The following is a 22,141-nucleotide window of genomic DNA, read 5'->3' as shown; positions in this document are numbered from 1 at the left end:
CCACCTGCTCTGGTATGGAGCTCTTCCACAGGTTACTCTGCTCCCCCATTGACCCCCACGGGCTGCAGGGGCACAGCTGACTCACCATGGGCTGCAGGGGAACCGCAGCTCCAGCACCTGGAGCACCTCCTGTCCCTCCTTCTTCACTGACCTTGGGTCTGCAGAGTTGTTGCTTTTACATATTCTCACTTCTCTCTTCTTTGGCTGCAATTACTTCTGTGTAATAACTTTTTTTCCTTCTTAAATATGTCATCACAGGGACATTACTACCATCTCTGATTGTCTTGGCCTTGGCCAGCATCGGGTCCATCTTGCAGCCAACTTGGCTCTGTCTGATATGGGGAACCTTCTAGCAGCTTCTCAGAGAAGCCAGCCCTTACACCCCCATCATCAAAACCTTGCAGCACAAAGCTGATACAACCTACAACCATCTAAATCACGTTGAGCAGATTTTTATTTTTTTTATGTAGGTCTTGTAGAAACAAATCCTGCTGGTATATATTCAGTTTGGTTTCAGACAATTCTGATAATTTGTAGCAATATTTCTTTAGTTGTAAGGATCTTTCTACCTCTGTGTTTAGTTTGTGAATTTCAATTCTCTTTTATTTAGTCTCTCAAGCTTTTAGAAAATGAGTAAGATCAGTGAACGTATGCTTAAACAAAAATATCAAAGATGCCCTCTTTGGTATTTCTGATTTCCTGCATACTGCTGTTTGCCAATTAGATCTTGATTATTTTACTGTGATGTAGTAGATTATGGCAGTGTAATATAATCTGTGGGCATTTGTTTTCTCATTAACTTGCTGCTGAATGACTGCATCTTCCTACTAAACTCCACTATCACAGCTTTAAATGTAGTTTAGAAAAGCTTTTTCTTCTTATTGGAAGCTGCATGGTTTTAGACAGCAGCACAATGTAATTCCAAAATGCAGTGGAAGACACATGGAGTAACTAGTAACATACCCAACCGTACATGAGCTCTCTGAGCTTGGTCCTGTCCTACCTCCACCAGGGATGCATGACCACCATATGACATATCAGAAAATATATTAATGGAATAATACTACATGCCACATGTTCAGATTAATATATAACAGTTTATCAGTTCTAATTAAGACTCATGAAAATTTATTTCTAAACAATTTCAATACATCATTTTATGAATGCTACAGAAGAGTAGTCAGACTGCATTAGAGTATCTAGCCCATCAGATAAATGACCAGAAGAAGATAAGGGAAGTATATGTATGGAGTTTTTCTTCTGGGAACATATCTTCCGAGCATCTGGCTGTTAGAGCAGGGAGTCAGAGGTGGACATTTCATCATTAGCATGATATTCAGTAGCCACCGATGGACTTTGCATACACTTGTCTTCTTCTATCCTGTTTTTCTTTGACTTCTACATCATTTGCTGTAAATGAGTTAAGAAGAGGAATTGAAGCTAACTTGATTTACTTTGTTCCCAGTCAGTTGGTAGCATATATTATTGCCTTATTGTTTTGTCTTGTTCCATTCCATTCAATAGAACTGATCCTCATCACATACATGATGGTCTGAAGTGCAGGCTTTTGCATTCTTTTTTTTTACTTTTTAGTTTTTCTGGGTTTTTTAACAGAGGTCTTACAAGGTGGGCTAGCATTGAAAGGAGTCTTTAAAACAGCAGCCGTTAATTATCTAAGATGTAACATGCAACACATGTAGGGAGAAGTAGAAAGTTGTAATAAAAGAAGTGAAGTTAAAGAAATCATTGCTGTCAAGATAAATAGTAATGGGAAAAAACACCTATGCTGAAGAAAATTACTATTATTACCTTAGTAGTATTCATTTGTAATTAACTTAATAACAAAACATAAAAGGGGAAAAAAATAAACATATTTGAAGCAGGATGGGCATCCTGGTCTCCTGTGATGTCTATGAAATAGTCAGGTCACTCTATAAACTCACACTTCTTTTGGAGTTAGTAAACTTTTTTTAACACATTTACCTCACAATTAATGGAATAAAGGTAAATGCCTGTGTCTTCTTTGTTGCCTATCTATGTTAAGTGTAAATATAAAATATCTGAAACAAGGCAGAAGTGTGGTCTGTGATTACACTCTCCGATGTATTTAATTAAATAATTTTAAAAATCTGTCTAACTCATGTTTAAGGCAGCCCTTTGTTATAGGCAGCATTAAGCATCTAATGTAGTTCTGGAAAATCTCTCTGCATGTTCTATACTCAGAGCTAAAACCAGAACTCAGATCCATAAAGTCTGCCTCAGTTTCAGATCCCACACCTCATGCAAATTTTTCAGAGGAAGGTTTGCCTGAATAAGGAGTGAAGAAATGAGAATCCAAACCGCTTCCTTTGCTGTAAATGAATGTGATGTTTAGAAATTGAACATAAAAAGGTGATTATATGCAATTGTGCTAAATGCAAAGGGAAAAATCTACTTAAAAGAACCTAATATAATCCTTTTTTAAATTATCAAAATCTCTTCTCTAGGAAAATATTTCTGTAGCCCGAGTGCATTATGTTAGAACAGTTTGTCTGTAATAAATCTTCATTATTTCTTCTACAAAAGGTAATCAAAATATGTTTTTAAGCAAAAAGACAGACTTTCATTATAGGAGTGTTGCATACAGCCTTAAAGAAGGTCTCACAGCTGATTGAGTATCCATTTTTTTAGAGTATAACAAAGAAGGTCATAAGCAAGGAACCTGTATATTGTGATTGTAGTGTGCTCTTTGAGTTAATAGAACTTCAGTCTACCCAGGATGGCTGTAGGTTATAGCCAAATTTAATCTTCTTAAAATATCACTATCAAATAAATATAGTAAAATATAAAAACATCATTCATCTCTCTCTCTCAAAGATACAATTATTCAATGGCTTGATGCAAAATAACCCCATAGTTGAATATTAAGAATACACTAGAAAGACTAAATGAAATAGCAGCAGTAGGTTTACTTTTACAACTGAAAAAAATGTCACACGTATTAATGTCAACAACTGGAATTTTACCTCATTAGGCAATTTCTGATCCAAGGCTCTGATGACTATTCTAAGCAGAAAAAATATGCTAATTATCTACTCTGAATGTAAAAGGAAAAAAGGTGTAAAATCTTCCTTTAGCCGTGTGACCATGTACTAATTGCATGTCATGTGTCAAAATAATGCAACCCACTTTGCCTAAAGCAATTAGACATACAGAACTCTATTAATGAAGCACTGTCTGTCACTAAAAGTGTTTTCAGAGCTATAGCTGAAGATTAAAATATTAACTTCTCAAATATTTATGATAGTTACTGACAGCATTTCAAAATGTTACTTTTAACAAAAGTATTTTATTCAGCTCCAGTTTTTAATTTGGATTTTATATTCAAAAACATTATTAACATATGGGAGTCATGAAATTTCTATGATCTCTGCTGAGACTTCTATAGTGAAGGTGCGTTAGCTCCTTGAAGTTTACAGCACCTTTTTCTATTGTAATATAAACTCTTTCAGAACAAAAAAAATGTTAAAAACTTGTATTTTCTTCAAAAGTCATTAAAAAAAAAGAAAAGAAAGAGAAAGAGGAGGTTCTTATTGCACTTTACTTATTTTCTCTGTGTGAGAATGGCCCTTCTTGTCAATATATCATTTGGTACTCTACTTCCTTTTAGGGTCATTGGTCATCTATGTTCATGATCACAGAGATTAACCTTTTGAATACCCTTATGCAGTGGAAAGGCAGGGATGTATGTTGCCAAGCTGTTTATCGAATCTGTCAGACATTCTGAAGAGCACACAACTACATTAAAAAATGTAATGCCTGCTCTGTGCAACCATTACTCACCCAGCTGCTTGCGAAAGGGTTTTGCAGAATTCCTCCATGAGCAATACAAATCTACAGCTTTCTGAGAGCAGAAGAGAACTGCTATTATTCTTAATCCCGAATTTACAAGAAAAAAACCAAACTAAAACAAAGTTATTCAGTTGTCCCAGTAAACTGTACTGGAATATTTGTATGCAAAGAAGTTGAATGGACAGGCCCTTAATTTACATTCTATATGGAGACTGAAATGACTACTGTGATATTTGAGGATTTACAGCTTTACCAGGACTATGCAGGAATGAAACCACTGTAATACTATGGAATTATTGCCCTTTTTTTCTGCCAAAAATCAGAAAATAAAAAAGCCATGTTGTTAACACTGCATCATTTTCTAATACTATGGTGGTAAAACCTGACTGCTATTATGTATTAGCCATGCCACTGCTTTTATGTTTGGTAAGGGTATTGCCTTGGTTTTGGAGCTATTACAGTCTATGGGAATCAATTACATGTACTTGAACTAAGAAGGATTTACTTGGTAACTATAATGGCTCTAAAAGAGCCATTATGATCTGTCATGTCAAAAATGCACATGTGCCTACAGTAAATACAAACAATGCTGTGCAAAAAGTTTCCTACATAAAGCAAGCCATTTTGGTTAGCTTCCCTGACAAAATAAAATGAATATTTGCTGTTCAACTACTTCCATAGCTTTTCATAATAAATGAAGAGGAGTTTCTGCCATTCCTCTGTCTTGTGCTTTGCTGAAGGAAAGCTTGAGTGTTGCATGAGAGGGAATCAGGGGAGACATTACTGAAGAGCAAAGCTCAATGAATCACACTGTTTTGCAGATAGATGAAACTAGTTTAAAGGGGGAAAAGATGTGAAATAAAAAGAAGGGAAGAGTTATTCTAGTAAAGGGAGGAAATGTGATTTTGCTATCGTTATATACATCCATGAAGGAGATAATGATAACTCTTTGGTAAGACTGAGTAAACAGGTTACACCACAAGAACTTTATTTATGTTATAGATGCATGTACAGAACATCAGAACATCCTGAAGCCAGAGTGAAGCGAAAATGGGACCAATGAGAATAAGGTTTCCTGCCTATGCTATAGGATAGATGCAGTCTGCAGTCTTGGTTTCCTCATCAGTCATATTGGTGGACCTTACTGCAGGGCACTGCAGCTCCCTCTGTACTTGTTTATCTACGTGTCCACTGAAACCAGACCAAAGTACATTGAGGGACTGCACTTGCATTTCTAATTCTGACCTGTCAGGAGTCAAGATGCCGCCAGGGAACTGATGTAGATTAGCTCAGTTGGTTAGAGCATGGTGCTGATAATGCCAAGGTCGTGGATTTGATCCCTGTATGGGCCATTCACTTAAGAGTTGGACTCGATGATCCTTGTGGGACCCTTCCAGCTTTGAATATGCTGTGACTAAAGGCACATGGCCCACACCAAGCATATTGGCCCAGTGGGGCCTATGTGGGGATCATGAAGCCCAGAGAAACCCAGGTCGGTGCCCAGCTTGTGCCTAAGACAGTTGCAGCAGGGGGTCAGGTGCAAGTGCAACAATCACCTATACAGCTGAAAGAAAAGCTCATGTAACAACTGGATCAAAGAGAGCAAGGTCTCTATGACACAGTGTTTCCTACAGGATTTCTAACCACATTATTAATTTCTGCCTGTAAAATGTCCTGAGCGGGCAAATGAAGATCATCAGATCTTCTAAATAAAAACATATTCTTGCAGTAAAGTGTGGGCATTGTTAGTGTATTTTCTTTTAATAAAACAAAAATGTGATAATAATTGGTCCATAATTCATGATGCCCACTGACGTATTACTATTGTTGTCTGATACAGAACTTCATTCATGTGGTTTTATTATTTTTTTAACATATTTACATTTACTTAAATAATTGCACCAAAGTTGATTGAAGGACTTTCCCAAAATTAATATTTGTAAGGTACAGGGTGAAGAGTGGTCTACAGTGGTATAGCTGTGTGGTTTACAAGTTGCTTATTTGTTTATTGGTCTAATTTTCAGTTACTGAGAAATGCTACTTAGAATGCAGGAAAAACCTTTCAAACCCAAATGAACATGTCCAAAAAAAGAAACAGAGATTTTACTTTTAGCTCATCTTCAGATTCACAAGGGACAATAAGGGAGATTCATTAGGCTATTTGTTACTGTCATCTGCCATGATTCAAAATGAAATACTAAAAGTTTCATGGATGCAGAAAAAGAGCAGTATTTGTCTTTGTGTTGGCTATGCAAAGACTGTGTGGCTTTCAGCCTCCATACAAGAGGTCTGATGGATGAAAGGGGGAAGGGTGGTGCCATCTGAATGATGATGGGCTAATATCATCATCCTCTTGTCAGCTGTAATAGGCTTTTCCTCACAGAAATAATTCATAAAACTGCTACATTATATTCTATCCCTGACAGGCCCTATCTATCGTGCAACCCAGCAGGCTCACAACTAATAAGAAAATATGTGGTTCAGGAGCCCTGAAAAATTAAACAGGTAGTTTATGAACAATTTGTTTCATGGGGATGTTTATTATGTTTATTAAATATTGAGCCTTTAATGTTTTCCCAGTACAGATGATATCATAAAAATGCTGACTTAAGCCTCAGTTGTATTCTTAGAAAGTGGCATTTTATAGCTCTTGTAGTACCCAGTAAATAACTAAATTGCTGTGGCTTATTTGTATACACAGAATAGAATTTATAGGAAGTGAGTCTATTTTTATCGTGCATATGCAGTGTATTTAATATATTCATAATAGACACATGCAAAATACCAAATTATTGATCATGCTCTTTGGTTTAAATGCAGTTTTGAGAAGACCAATATTTTAGAGCCTTGAGTAGGGAAGGTTGGGTATTTGTTTTATTGATCGCACTAAAGAAGAAACACTGAAATTGGTGTTTGAAGTGTTAAGCCAAAAACTGTATAGGCTCAAAAATGTAGCCAGAAATACTGATTTGTAATTATAATTTTTATAGATATCCTTTAGAAGTATTGTTATTAAAGGAAGACTAGGATAAAATGGCTAAAGTTATTGACTAACACCAATATGTTACTATGACTTTCTGCAAAACAGTTGAGGGGTGCCAGAGTTTGTTATTCTCACACAGAGTGCAGGATTGGATTCTGGAAAAACCCTGGACTGCACAGAGGTATCATAATACACAACCAAACTCTTTCCATGTCCATACCTTTTTATTCCAACTCCTTCCTCAGAGTTTATTGAATAATTGATGATTCTGCAGCAGGATATGAAAACTGGCAAGTAGAAAACTTACATTCTTAATGAATTTGTAATAATAAATAATGCTTATAATATTAAAAAGATGCATTCCACAGACATATTACAAAGAGCATGTGCCTGACATGACTTACAAAAAAAATGCACAGATCTTTCATTAAGCCTTGCAGGAATCATGAGCTGTTCTAGCTGTTCTTGTATCCTTGTAAGAGGGTAGACTCTGTAATAAAGAGTAAGATCCCTGAAACTGCCTAGAAGCAACATGACTTCTACAACAGGAAATAATGCTTCTCTAACCTGCTGGAGTCCTGTCAGTAACACATGGATTAAGAGAATACAGGAGTCATAATATATTTGGATTTTCCAAAAGCCTTTGGCAGGGTTAGTAAAGAAACCCAATTACCAGAGGTGTTGAGAAAGTGTCTTTTATGGATTGCAAACTGGTTAAAGAATAGAAAGCAAAAAGTAGAGGTCTTTGGTTGTTTTACAGAATGGATAGTTCATTTTCAGTACTGAGGTCCCTGAGGGATAGACACTGACACTGGTTTTATTAAACATTTTCATCAGTGGCTTGTAGAAGAGAGTGTGCAGTGAAATCTCCAAGTCTGAGGGTAATATGAACCCATTCTGCATGTTCAAATGTCATTGCAAGCTGGTTGAAGGAACTTCAGATCTGAGAAGAAAAGTAGCAAAACTGAGCAGAGAAGTAATGTCAAATGAACTCCAACGTAGATAAATCTAAGGCAATGCATTAAGGAAGAATAATCTGAGCTATGCTTCATGAAGCTGAACTCAGCTGAACTCCAGCAGCCAGGAAAAGCATCTTGGAGTCATCCCTGGCAAGCCTCTGAGGTCACAAGCTCTGGCAAAATCAACAAAATGTCAGACATCATCAGAAAAGGTTTTTCAGGCAAGATAGAAGACATACTTTTGCTGCTGTATAAAAACAAGCGTATGCCCACTTTTTTGGTGCTGTGTGCAGTTCTGGTCTCTGTGTCTCAAGAGAGATACTATGAAATTGAAGGAGGAACAGAGCAGGCAATTAAAATAATCAAAGTGGATCAACTGCATATATGGAGGCTAAGAATTCTGTGATTGGAGAGATGTCTGAGGAGAATTGTGACTTATTATCAAGTGGTTAATCTGGTTGTGGAACTGTTCAACAAATTCCACAATATGAGAGCAAGGACTACTGACTACTAACTCTCTAAGGAGTCATCTAAAAAGCAAATAAAAGAAAGTACTTCTTTGTGCAGAGAGTACATCACTTCAGAAACTTACTTCTACAGAAGGCTGTGGAAGACATGGTATGAGCAGGTTCAGAAAGGAATTAGAAAAGCAAAAAGTCCATGAATGGCTCCTACAAAGACTAACAGTTCTGGATATTGGGGGAGTATGAAGGGAATTGACTGTAGAAAGTTGTGGACTTGTGCGTTCTCCCTTATAGTGTCTCCTGCACTACTGTCACAGACAGAATACTGAGGCACTTTGACCGTGGGTCTGAACCAGTAGGGCTCATATCTTAATTTTATTCCACATATCTAATTTGCTTCTCATTTATTCAAATTTTACCTTTTGTGTAGTTGCAAAGACTGTAGTGTTTTTTACTTCATATCAGTGTACATAAAACGTAGATCAGATGTGCTCTCCATGCTTTCATATATGCAGTTTTAAAAGTTGTACTCATATCCATACATACAGAGCTCAAAACTTGAAAATCCAAATAAAAAAAAACACATCGGAATACAGAGTAAAAGCTTTAACTCAATGGCTTAGGCCTGAAAAACCAATGTACCTTTTTAAAAACCCTTGCATTTTCTTTCCCTTTTCACTGAAAAGTGATTGTTTATTGTTTCCTTTTACAAAGTCTTGGCACACACACTATTTCTTTTGAACTTCAAGTGTAAACAGTAAAAGCTGTTTCCATCTGCCACCTGTCCTTCTCCTCAAATATCCTTATTTTTTCCCTAATAGAGATGGAAAAAAAATCTCTTGTTACATAAAATCTTTATGATGAACTTTTCCAACAGAAAAAAAGGATAAAAATGTCATTTATTCTTAACTATGAGCCACATAGCTACCTTGCTGTCTGTGGATCACATAAACTCATTTCTACGACAACCCAGACCAGACACAATTCGGTAAGCTCTTAGGCTATACGGCCTCTTCTGAAAGAAAATCATTCACCTTATCCATTGAAGGGGCAAGAGGTTAATAAGGCACATTTGGGACACCAGCTCCAGTCTCCATTTCACAATTCACCCCATTTTTTAATAGAACTTCAGCTATTGCTAAAAATTGGTAAAAACCTGCGTTGGTCCTTCTCCGATGGCAAGCCACTTTTCCAAAGCAATAGCTCCCTGCTGATTGAACAAACCTGTGTTTGGCAGGGAGGGCACTATGGAAGGGCACTGTATGTCTGACCTGTTTGGGTGGTGCAAACCATGGCATCCACTGCGGGCATTTTGTGTGCTGAGCCCCCCGGGGTGTCAGTGGTCATTCTTCAGCAGAGACTGTGCCTCCAGGGCATTGACTGCAGCAGCTTGCACTGCTCTTCTTCTGTATGTGCAGAAACATATGCCTTATTATATGTCACACACGTTGCATGATCTGATGTGCTCTGATGTACTTAGAAACTGTTGTTGTGCTGTGTCACTGATTTAAAGAAATACCACTTTCATTGGCAGGCATTTGGAAGCAATTAATTACCGATGGATGGCATGTACAGCTGTTGCTTATGTATGAAAACAGAAGAGAAATTAGATTTAATTGGTTTAGCATAATGAAGAAAGTGGCATTTATTTTATTATAGCTTTTATAAACTGAGATACTTGAATTTCATTTTCATAATTTTTTGGAAATAGTTGGGCAAAACTCTCTTGACAGATACAAAAATCCCAGAGGAACAAAAATTGAGAATGTTCAATTGCCTCATTAGAAATTATCAGGATCAGAAGAGGAACATACATATTAGATTAATGAATTATTAAATTAAATATTTTGCTATGTATACCTATTGCTGCAGTTTGGACTTATTTCCAAATATACATCAGACAGTAGCTGTAATCTTTTTCTTGTAGAAATTCAAAGTCAAAATTTCAGCAGGAAGAGCTGGTGTAATTTACTAAATCACTGTGAATAGATATTTTTATTGTTGGTTATACTAGAACTACTGACATGAAGTGATTATGAAGAGAAAAACAATTATATCTGCATGTCAAATGTAAACTTATGCTGTAAGTACAAACAAAATTCTATTGCAACATCTTTACAAAGCATTGATATTAAGCAACTCATATTTGACTTGATTCTGCTCCCACTTTTCATGAAGTAACGATGAGGTTAAATGCATCTATTTTCTTAGCAGAGGTTGGCATAATAAAGAGAAAAATTTAGTTCTGTCTGTTCCTAACATTTAGCCCATTAATGTTTTTGAAAATACTCCTTGTTAAGAGGTACTGTCCATGTATAAAGTAGTGATATGGTATTGCAGCTATTAAGCTTTTCCACATTACTGTCAATTTAATGTTAACTTTCTAATTATTTAATGTAAATAAATGCAATATAATCTGCATTCATGCAATGCTCTTTTTGAAGACATATTTGTAGCCCTGTAAAAATTACTGCAAACTAATTTTGGTGATGTAACACTAAGTTTATTTTTCACATTTACAATTAAAGGAAAGAATCTAGGTGCATACTGTGTAGCTGCATGCTGTGCTGCAGGCAGGAAGACTGATGTTGAAATGCTGGGGGAAAAATAGTTTAAAATTATTCTAAATCCAAACATTTCCCAGCTGATTAAAGAGACCATCTGTATTTTGTCTTCATATTATATCACATTTTTAATGACAAATATTTAGAATTAAATTTCTTTTTGAGAACAGCATATTATGTCCCTGCCCTACCTATCTTGTGTCCTGCCCATGGCAGAGGTGTCGGAAGTAGATGATCTTTAAGGTCCTTTCCAACAAAATAATTCTGTAATTCTATGATTCTTAAAAATTATGATAATGAGACGTCTTGGAACTACGAGGGGGAACGAAGCCTGTCTAAAAATGATTAAAACAAATTTTAAAAATCTAAAATGCCAATGTGTGTTTCAAAATCAGCGAGCTCAGCTGAGATTATCTTCCAATTCAGTTTTCCACAAAAGAAAATGGAGTATTTTGCTAAATAACTGCCATAAACCTTTTGATTATGGCTGAGAGAGAGGGAGAGAGAGGGAGAAAGGAAGGAAGGAAGGAAGGAAGGAAGGAAGGAAGGAAGGAAGGAAGGAAGGAAGGCAGAAAGGAAGAAAGGAAGGAAGGAAGGAAGGAAGGAAGAAAGGAAGAAAGAAGGAAAGAAAGAGAAAGAAAGAAAGAAAAGAAAGAAAGACAAAGAAAGAAAAAGCATGCAAGGCAGACAGAAAGAAAGCAAGTAAGCAAGCTGTTTCAGGCTTTGGGTTTTGTTTGTTTTTTTTATTAATGTTTGTTTAAGAATTGCCGTAGATGTTTCTCGGACCTATCCCTCTGAATTCAGGGAAGGGGGGGAAATCAAATCTAGATATGCAGTTCAGTGATTATCTTCAAAATAGTCCTGGAACAGAAATCTTGAACCTCTGGAAAAGACCAGAACCAGACTGTTCTTTTCACAGTGGTTAAAATTGTTCATGTAGTTCAGTTTGCTACCCCGTGAGACAGAGAAATGTCAGCTGCTGCATGCACCAATACAGAAGTAAAAGGGGTGTAAAGTGCAGAGCAAATATTTCAGAGTGGAAAACAGTTTGAGGCAGATGTTGTAAATGATTTACTTAATAAAAAAAAAAAAAGTAAAATTTTAATAAAATGTTGAGTTCTGCACTCATAGATTCAGTTGATTTTGGCAGCTTTTTGAAATTACTCATATTGAGAGACAAGTATACTCTGCAAAGTAAAAATGACCTCTGGATGAGAAACAGTACATCATACAGAAAGTTTGCTTAAACAAAATTAATGTAGGATTGCTTACTAAAAGCATAAACTGATGACAGATATTTTCATTGTGAGCATTTCTGCATATCTGAGTGTTGTGAAAAAACATACCATCTAATGCTACTAATTTGCTTTATTTATCTTTTTAAGAAAAATTTCAGATCCACTTAGTAAAAGCAGCATGTACCTGTCTGTCAGCAGAGCAGCCTTTAGTGTTTATTCACCTCCTATTCTGCAGAACACATGCCTGGAGCAGCTGGCAGATGCATTCAGGGAAACAACTGGTCCCTGTCAACACCACCCAACCTTCTGAGGCCAAGCAGGCACTTAGAAAGTCACAAATAAAGACCAGTGTTTTGTTTTGCCAATAGCCTGGTGTGTTTCCCCCTTCTCTTTTGTTCAGAACGTGCAACACCATCAAAGGGACCTGATTAGAACAAAGGAACAGAGATCACTGTAACAATTATGATAGAAATGAAAATGCATAATAAAAAACAAACCCCAAAATCAGGAAAATAATGCCAGGTGAAGATGAATACACATCCGCTGGGAACAATTACATAGCAGATGCATCCAAAAATTCATTATCAACGTATAATTTGACATGTTCCTAGTAATGTTATTCATTGCATTTACAAATAATTCATCACAGGTGTTGTGAACTAAAATGGCATAAAATATCCTTATATTATTCGCTAGGACAAGAGGAAATGTCCACTTTGTAAGTGCACATTGCTTTTAATTTTAGTAGAAGGTTTTGTCTTTTGTTGTGTAAATCATTCTGCTATGCTGGACAAATCAGATATAGTGAAATGGCTTTCTTTCTAAAACATATTTATACTCACTAAAGGAGTAGTAAATATTCTATTATTTTACCCTTTTTCTATTTTTCTCCTTTTCCTCAAAAACAGAGCACCTGATTTTGCAAGCTTGTTTGTATTGATAGTTTCACTGCTTTCAGTTACTCCTAGTCTACTTCTAATGTTGTAGATCTTGTTCCTTTGAGCTCTTTTAATAAATGGATCCTCTGGCAGGGGCAAGTCTTGTTCATCCAAGTATAGCACCATTATTTTAAATAGAAATGAATATGCATGAAATAATGGAGTAGGGATTGATGCAGGAAATTTTTTCTTTAATCCAGCTCAAGGCAAAACTCTTATATAAACTTTTTATTTATTGTTTCAGGGTTAATTCTGCAATGAAGTTATGGTTAACTTCACTTGTGTTAGTACAAAATCCAGTCACCAGCAGAAACTAACATTCCAGACAAGATTCCATAAATAATGACAAAATACACCTGCATTTCTCTAGTAGTCTGAAATTCTTTAAAAACAGTTACAACAGTCACTGTCTTTATTACAAAGCTTTATTGCAATTGTATAATAATAATTTATTAACCCTTGATTCTAGAAAGGGACCAAATAGCACTGTGTTTTTAATCCTAGTATGCAGCGTCAAATAGAACCTTCAAGCACATGCATAAAGATAAACACACTTTTGAAAAAGAATTAATTAATGATTAGCCCCGGCCTGGGCATTCTGATCATATTGTTTTGTCAGGAATTTCAGATCACTGAGGTAAACACTGGTGAAGTTTTTTTAGGTAATTTTTGAGTTAACAACCATTTGCTTCATATTGAGCCAATTATTGTTCTTCCTTCTTATGAGTTCTCCTCGTTACATTTGACTACTACACCAGATGCAGAGTTTTGCTGTACAGCAATGCAATAGAACTGTACAGTTTTGTGTCTGATCTGCTCACAGCCCACCCAGCTGGCTCCACCAGGGCGCGCACAGCATATGCAGTTGTACTTGGTAAAAATTATTCAGTAGGCCAGAGAGAGACATTCTGAAAGCAAATAAGACTGACTCATGGGTTGGAAGATTCCACTGAGGAAACCAGTCAAATTAATTAACTGAGTTCTAGTCTCCCCACTGCCAGGTGAGTGCTGTAATCCCAAGACTAAAGAGTGACATTCAGTCTCTGTGTGACAAGTATTGCATGAAAAGGGGAGAAGAATCAGCTGGACTGAAATCCCTACCTCTTTTCAGAAAAATATATATGTTTTGAGGCATAAGGCACTGAAAACTTGTCCACCCTGGATGATTGCACAAACTACTAAAACTATTGTCTTGGTAGAAGCAAAGTGTCATCACTGACATTTCTTCAGGAGGGAATTGTTTCCCTTGACTTCCCACTCTTATTCTTTTCAAGAAAGGAGTTTCAACCCTGCTTTGAGTTAAATATTTCAAACTAAAACTCTTCAGTGGAAAAAGGTATGAACTTTCTTATAAAGTGTAATGATCAAAAACATCTCATCTTCAGATAAACTACCTCAGTGATGAGGGATATGTATTGGCATAGAAGAGATCAGAAAGCCCAAGTGTCTCCTTCAGGTCGTGCAACGTTGCTGCATCCTGGCATCAGATTCTTCAGGTAAGAACTTGAAATAAATGATGAAAGAGTAGATGACAGCTGACAATGGTCTTCAGAATTGCTCCTCTGTTCCCTGTAGCTCCTGCTCACCAGTTAGTCAACTACTAATCCTACCTCCTGTTAGGATTAGTCAGGATATGACACCACCTCCCTATGGTGGTGCCACCAGTTTTCTACAGCAGGGGCAGGAGGAAATGACTTGAAATCAGCAATGTTAGCTTTCTACTAACCCAGTGATTCTTATCGATCATGAAGATGTTGCGACAGGCTTTAAAGTTCTTCTACTTGTCTTGGAGAACAGCGATGCTACTATAAGATCCTTGTCTTTTTCAAAGGAGTAATGGTTTTTATCTTCAAAAATCTTCTTTAGTGTCTTACTTTTAAAAGACAACCATCAGACAGTGGGAACATGTTAATATAAATGACTTTATGCACAAAACACTATAAATTATTACATTGATACTACAAGGAATGACTAAGTAAATAATATTTAAAAAGGAGATGCAGTGATTAGCCAAAAATACTGTAAATAATTCAGTGCAGTAAAGTAGGAGAATGAAGCTTGGGTCATGAAAGCCCTGACAGGCTTTCCTCTTCTGTAGGATATTCTTCTCTAACATTGCAAGCTATTCTCCTGCGATGAGACTATGTAAGCTGCCAGTCTTTTACCAGCTCAAATAAGTCAGGATCCAGAAACATACTGTCTGACTGCAAGACAACGATCCAGTTTTAAGATATTAAATTATTAAGAACATTTATGTAAATCACTAAGGACATTTATGTAAGTATCCCTCTCTACTGAAACCTGTCATGAAACAAAGGGAATACCCTGTCTCTTATGGAAACTGTACAGTACCATTACATTGTATATATTTATAGGAGAAAAAATAACAGCCTATGCTAGATTACAATGTAAGATAGCTACAGACTAATTTAAGGAAAGGAAAATGGAAAAAGGGAAAACAAGAAAAGGTGAGAAGGGCAGAGCAGGGAAGGAAAAAAAAAAGCAAAGCTAGACCAGACTTCTCTTTGTGAACTTACCTTCACAGTCCCCCTCTGCATTACTTCTTTATATCTTCTTTTTATGTATGTAACGATTTTTTTTATAGGAAGATATGCAGAGACCATGCACCAAAGTTTCACAATAGCAAACATATTTGCTATTGACTGTGGAGGAGCAGGAATCAGAATGGGAACAGTTCCAGGCGTGGAAAAATATATACAGTAATTGAAAGGACTTTATTATATGGACTTTACAGTTTTTACGTGGTTTTAAATACGCGCATTGTATGATTCCCCTACAGTTGTAACTGCCCAGGCACGTCCAGGCACACCACGAGCTGTCCGCTCCTGCTTCCCCGCTCCTCCCTCTGACTGGCTGAGAAAGCTGCAGTGTGGGGAGAGCTACCATTAGACCTTTCTGCTCCCAGTTCCTCCCCCTTCTCCTGACTCCCTACCCCTATTTGTTCCCTGGTTGTCTGTCTCATGCTCCACCCCGTTTTCTGGTGCATTCCACGCCAGAGCTTATATGAACCCCGCACACGTCATTAAACAGCCATTGCACCCTCAAACCTCGATGGGAGGTGTTTGTGCAGTGTCACGGTCCCATACCCCTTCCCCCTCGGACCGTGGCAATTGACTATTTACCGTCTAATATTATATTATAAAAATATATGTATATTGTATTTTTTGTTACAAATGTCTTAGTCAATGAAATATATACATGTGTTTTGATATGGACAACCTATGGAAGCTGTCTGAAACTTATTATTTGCTTGTGAGTACCTACAAATATGTACATTTACACAATAACTATTATTCCTTGTGTTGTGCTCTGTCATAATGTAACTCAGCAAATTATGCACATCGTCATTCTGTATACTTATGTGGAAGCAGGAGAAAACATTAAAATTCTCATCTTGGTTTAGATGTTTTTTCTTTGGTATATTTCAATAAATTAATGAAGTAGAGGGAGAAATGGGGAATAAACTAACATCATAGTTTCACTAGAGGTATTGGAATTATTACATGACTGTTTTTTCCCTCTAACTCATCATCTATAACAAAGCTATCATTACATTTGCATGTTTTATACTGTATCTACTGGAGGGCAATATGTCAGTAAGCATCAGTTTCTAAGTGACTAGAGTTAAAATAATTCTCAATAAATCTTCCTTTGAATCTTTTAACAGCAGTGTTAATAATGTTATATAAAGTGTCATCTTTTTTCCTTTTAAAAAATTGACTCACAATTTAAGATTTGGTGAACTTACACCAGCACTTGGAACAAACTAATAAATAAATACAATCAAGGGACAATGACATTTATGCTTACATTTCCCTAATAATGTAAATAAAGAAGGTAAAACTAAAGTAACTGTTTATACAAATGGCTGAAGTGTATGAAGACAATTCGTTTGGTTTATGTTTTTATCATTCTTGCATGGAAAGCAGTTAACTTTTCAGGTATAAAAGAAGTTACAATAAAAAGAGAATTAAGGAAATTTAACAAAATTAGGGGACTTCCTATTTACACACCCACTTCCTGCCCTCATTTGGCCGAATTATATCTGACTTCAATCCCAAATAAACATCCTGTCAGGACTTCCTCCACAGGTAGAGTGATCTCCTCCTGGATGTGAAGAATGACGTCACCTACATGTTCTGTACTATTTGGCCTCTGTCCTTTTTGCAGTTGTGGGCAGTAACATAATCTGTCAGTTCTTATGCCAGAAGACTTTTCTTTTTTTTGTCTTTGTACAATAGTACAAAACTTGTCTGTAAACTGTGTGATGTTTATAAGCACTTCCTCAAATTTATTCTCTGTGGTTTTTGAAAACCTTCAACTCTTATTTAAATCTACAAAGACAGGGTAGATAAATCACTCCTGGCAATTATTTTTGGATTGCAATGCAGTAAGCATTTTTATTGGGTTGGATATCTACATCAAAACAAATATAGTGTGTTCTTAAATGGAAAAGAAGTCAGCACTCTAATTAATGCTTCATGATACCAAATAACCAGAAATATATTGGAATCTGTTTTTATGAGGTCAATTTTGGCAAAGCTATTTTAGGTGATATGTCACACAATATGTCTCTTCTGTGAGTTTCCTATTGTTTTGCCAGAGAAGCTCTTACATTATTTCTCCTGAGCTAGATGATTTGAGTAAATCTGTATCCTGGTAGTTGTGGTCACTAGAATATTTAGTGACACTTTGACATAATATGGCCTAAAAAATCCTTTTTTCTGTAGAAAAAGACATATCTGGGGCTTCTGAATTTTTTTTTCAATAGTAGATTTATTGTTGGTATAAAAAGGACAGAGACTGCCTAAGACAATAAGTATGTGTGAATACTAAGCATCAGACTGTGGCTATGAAAAGCCCTTCATTTTTTTTTTCTCCTGTCTTCTTTCTCCACCTGAACTGTTTTAAAAGTTGAAAGTAGTACAAATAACAATCTTCTATACAAACAAAGGAGCTCAGACTTGAATTTTTAGTCTTCAGCCCCATCTTTATCCATGTGGTATCATGTTTGGTGCACTGCTACCTCCATTCACGGCTTTTCTCTTGTTGGCAGCCTTGTAAATATCTAGAACTCCACAATCTTTAATAAGCTGACCATACAGATAACAGTAGTCTGCCTTGTTTTCCCCAGTGTTTCTCATATAAAGATATTTGATGTAAAGACCTTGAGCCAAGAGATCCATAGGGGAATAGATATGACTCAGTATAAAAGGCAAAGGCCATAGGGAGAATCTTTAAGGGAAATAAGGAGTTGGCTATTAAGGTTAACAGCAGGGAGAACCTCCTTGTAAGGTTTAGCAAAGAACCAAAATGTGGGGATGACATGTTCCGGAGGAATTAAGGCAAATTAAATACTAACTAAGCACCATGTGCAAGAAAAATGTCTTTATCTCCAATAAGATTTCATTTTGAAAGCTGATGGTAATGATTCTTAAATCTGACTCATTATTTGAAGTATAAGTTTGTATTAAGGAGTTATTCAAAATGGCATATGACATGGTGTAACACTGAAAATGCTGGATTTTATCTTTATCTTATGTAGCAGATACTGGTCTTGAAATGGTACATAAAAATAGTATATTAGCATAGATATTCAAAAGATCTTGTTGTCAAATAAAGTATACAATGACTCCTTTTATTTTATTTTTTCCCACCCCTATTGCCATAACATCTTCAAGCAAGAAAGCAGAGTTTTCATGTCAATAACAGGACAGGACATTGTTCCTGTTAGCAGTTAACTAGCTTTGGAGTCATTAATTTCTATTGGAGAATCTATTATCTGGAGAATTATCTAGGACATCAGCAAATTTCTTCTTGAGTTCAGTAGAGTTTACAACAAAGGCTATAGGAGTTTATACATCTGCTCTAACCTAACACATCCCTATGCTGAAAAAATAAAGAATGAGTGGTCTTGGGAAGCAGAATTCCTCCTTATCTACTTCTCTATTTAGAGAACTTTACAGCTGTTATATATGATCACAATGGTATAGAGAGCATATAACAGTGGGAATCATCATCATCGTGGCTAGGCTTCGCGAATGAAGATTTGGGAAGGGCTCTACCCACATTTGCTACAAGTGTGCTGGTGGCTAGAAAGGCCAATATGAGATAGGCACGACCGGTTGCAAAAGGCACAGCAGAAAAACTCCTTAGGTGGTATATTCTGCAAGACACGATTCTTTCTGCATTGCCTTTTCTCCTCGAGAGTGATCCTGCGTGCTTTCTCAAAAGCATCAGCAGCGTTATAGATGGTGTGTCTCCAGACCTCCGGATTGGAGGCCAGAGTAGACCAGTTATGTTGATCAATATAACCAAGGCTGAGATGTTGTTTCAAGGAGTCCTTATATCTCCTCTTTGGGGCTCCTCTCTTGTGGCAGCTGGTGGCAAGTTCACCATAAAGCACGATCTTAGGGAGGCGATAGTCCCTCCATCCTTGAAACGTGTCCTGCCCAACACAGCTGTGTTCTCAGCAACATGGCCTCAATACTTGTGACTGCTGCTTGTTCTAGAACAGATGTATAAGTCACATAATCTGACCAGTGGATGTTTAGGATTGTAGGGAGGCAGCGTTGATGGAAGTGTTCTAAGAGTCGCAGGTGGTGGTGGTAGATGACCCATGATTCGGATCCATATAAAAGAGTAGACAGTACAGTGGCTCTGTAAACACTGATCTTTTTACTTTTCTTCCGGTGTTTATTTTGTCAAACTCTTTTATGGAGTTTTCCAAAGGCGCTATGCCTTTGCTAACCTGTTGTCTATCTTGCTGTCATTTTTACCATCCGAGGAGATGATGCTACCTAGGTAATTAAACTGCTGGACTGATTTGAGTTCTGAATCGCCAGTGGTGATATGGGGATGATGGAAGACTTCCTGAGGTGCTGGTTGATAGAGAACTTCTGTCTTCTTTAAGCTGACTTCCAGCCCAAAGAGCTCAGCACCGTCTGCAAAGCAGGATGTTAAACGCTGCAGAACTGCTTCTGTGTGGGTGACAAGGGCGGCGTCATCAGCATAAAGCAGCTCCTGGACAAGATGATTTAAAGTCTTAGTGTGGGTCTTCAGTTGCCTTAGATTGAATAGGTTTCCATCAGTATGATATCGAATGTAAATACCATCTTCTTCATCATTGAGGTCTGCCGTGGCCCTTTGGAGCATCATGTTGAAAAAGACTGTGAATAGGGTTGGTGCAAGAATGCAACCTTGTTTCACAACATTGGTTATAAGAAAGGGCTCAGAAAGTGCATTGCCATAACTGACTTGGCAGCGCTGATCCTCAAGAAGTAAGGTGATCATTTTAAGGAACTTGGGGGGACATCCTAAACGTTCCAAAATCTGCCACAGACCTTTTCTGCTCACAGTATCAAAAGCCTTGGTGAGATCAACAAAGGTTACATAGAGACCTTTGTCCTGTTCCCTACACTTCTCTTGCAGTTGTCTGAGAACAAATACCATGTCTGTGGTACTTCTGTTGGCTCTGAAAGCAGTGGGAATAATCTCTTACTAAATGCCATTGCTTGCTGTGGCTATACCCTAACTGAAGAGCAGTTCTTACACCGCCCGTGACCTGACAGAATGGTACTGAAGTACTGTGTATATCAAAGTTAAACCAGGTGAACACAGAAGTCTAACGGTGCAATAAGTTGAGCCACAAATTCAATTTGATGAGTAAATAAGCTCTATATTTACTTTACACAACTGCTTTTGCAAGATACTCTCTTTCTCAGAATGTTTATGGGTGAATGAACACTGCACACGTGCTTACCACACCTAGTTTTTCAAGTCTTTCTCTTCCTCATGAATATTTCAACCATTCAGACAGAAGGAAAAAATATCATTTTATTGAAGTAACCAGTAAGAGCAAGTGAATAACAATAGGCAGAAACAATCAAAACAGGAGATATAGCAGGCAATTCATGACAAACCATAAGACTTAAATTGTTTGCATAAAGAAGGGAAACGTAATGAAAATCACTTTCAAAATACAAAATCCCTATTTTTATAAAATCTGTGAACTGGAAAGATTCTAAATATATTAAAAAAAAGAGCTGCTGTAAGTAGTTTAGGTAGGTCATCAAGCTCTTATAACAGTGCAAACAACCTTCAGTATCTAGAGCTTTAATGGTATTCAGAGATCAGGTATGTGTTCCCCATTGATATTTGTCTAGTAAAAAAGAAGATATATTCCTAAAGTACACGTAAAACTAGAATGAAATAATTTGTAAGCAAGGCAGCTCAAAACCCAGAAAACAGTATCTCAATCTTCCTATATTCTTTTTTAGTCATTGCACCATAGCATGAGTAATTTTGAAACTGCAACATTCCATTTATTGTACAATTATGCTCTATTATTTTCCTGTTGCTGCAAAGCTTCCATGAAAATACATTCTGTAGATGCCTAAGCAGTTTACTTGTATGAGTATTTGCATTAAATAAACGAAAATTCACCTCTTTCTAAAGATATCACACTGAGACATAAGTGTTCCCTGCTATTAGGAATGCGCTTGTACAGATCTAAAAATTGTAAATGAATTTGTAGATGATTGGTTCCATTTAAGCAAAATAGACTGAGCATAGGTCTTTATGAAAATGTGTTTACTTAACCAGAAAACACAAATATTTCTATTAAATAGGCTTTCAAGTTTAACTCAAAATTCCTGATTTCTTGTGAATGTAAGATTTTATGGAACTATACTTAAAAATGGTGTTCCAATGACAAACTATAATCTCTTTCTCCAACAACATTTTAGGGTGCAGGAGAAGCTTCAGAAGTTCAATGGACAGTTGAGATAAATTCATAGTACAGCATCTAGGGGAGAGAGTTATCCATTTATTTCCCCAATATTGAGCTACCTAAATCATTGATTTATTTATAATGGGGATCTTACAGCTTCCATTGCAATTATGTCTACTACTGCAAATTTAAACAGTCAAGCTGACTGTTTATTACTTCTATTAAATGCAAAGTACATACTATTGCACTTTATTTTTATTTAAAATTGCATTACTTTTCTGAGTGGTTAATGAAGAAAAAACAAAATAAAACAAAAAGACCGGCAGAGTGTGCATGTGTATGTGTAATACACAATATCTAGGGTTTTGCAAATGGAATTAAACACCAATAGGCAAAAAAAAACCATGAGGAG

Source organism: Manacus candei, unplaced genomic scaffold, assembly GCF_025592945.1.
Source record: "Manacus candei isolate 608988 ecotype Guabito, Panama unplaced genomic scaffold, ASM2559294v1 h1tg000033l, whole genome shotgun sequence".
Lineage (NCBI taxonomy): Eukaryota > Metazoa > Chordata > Aves > Passeriformes > Pipridae > Manacus > Manacus candei.
This window is presented reverse-complemented; position numbering follows the sequence as displayed.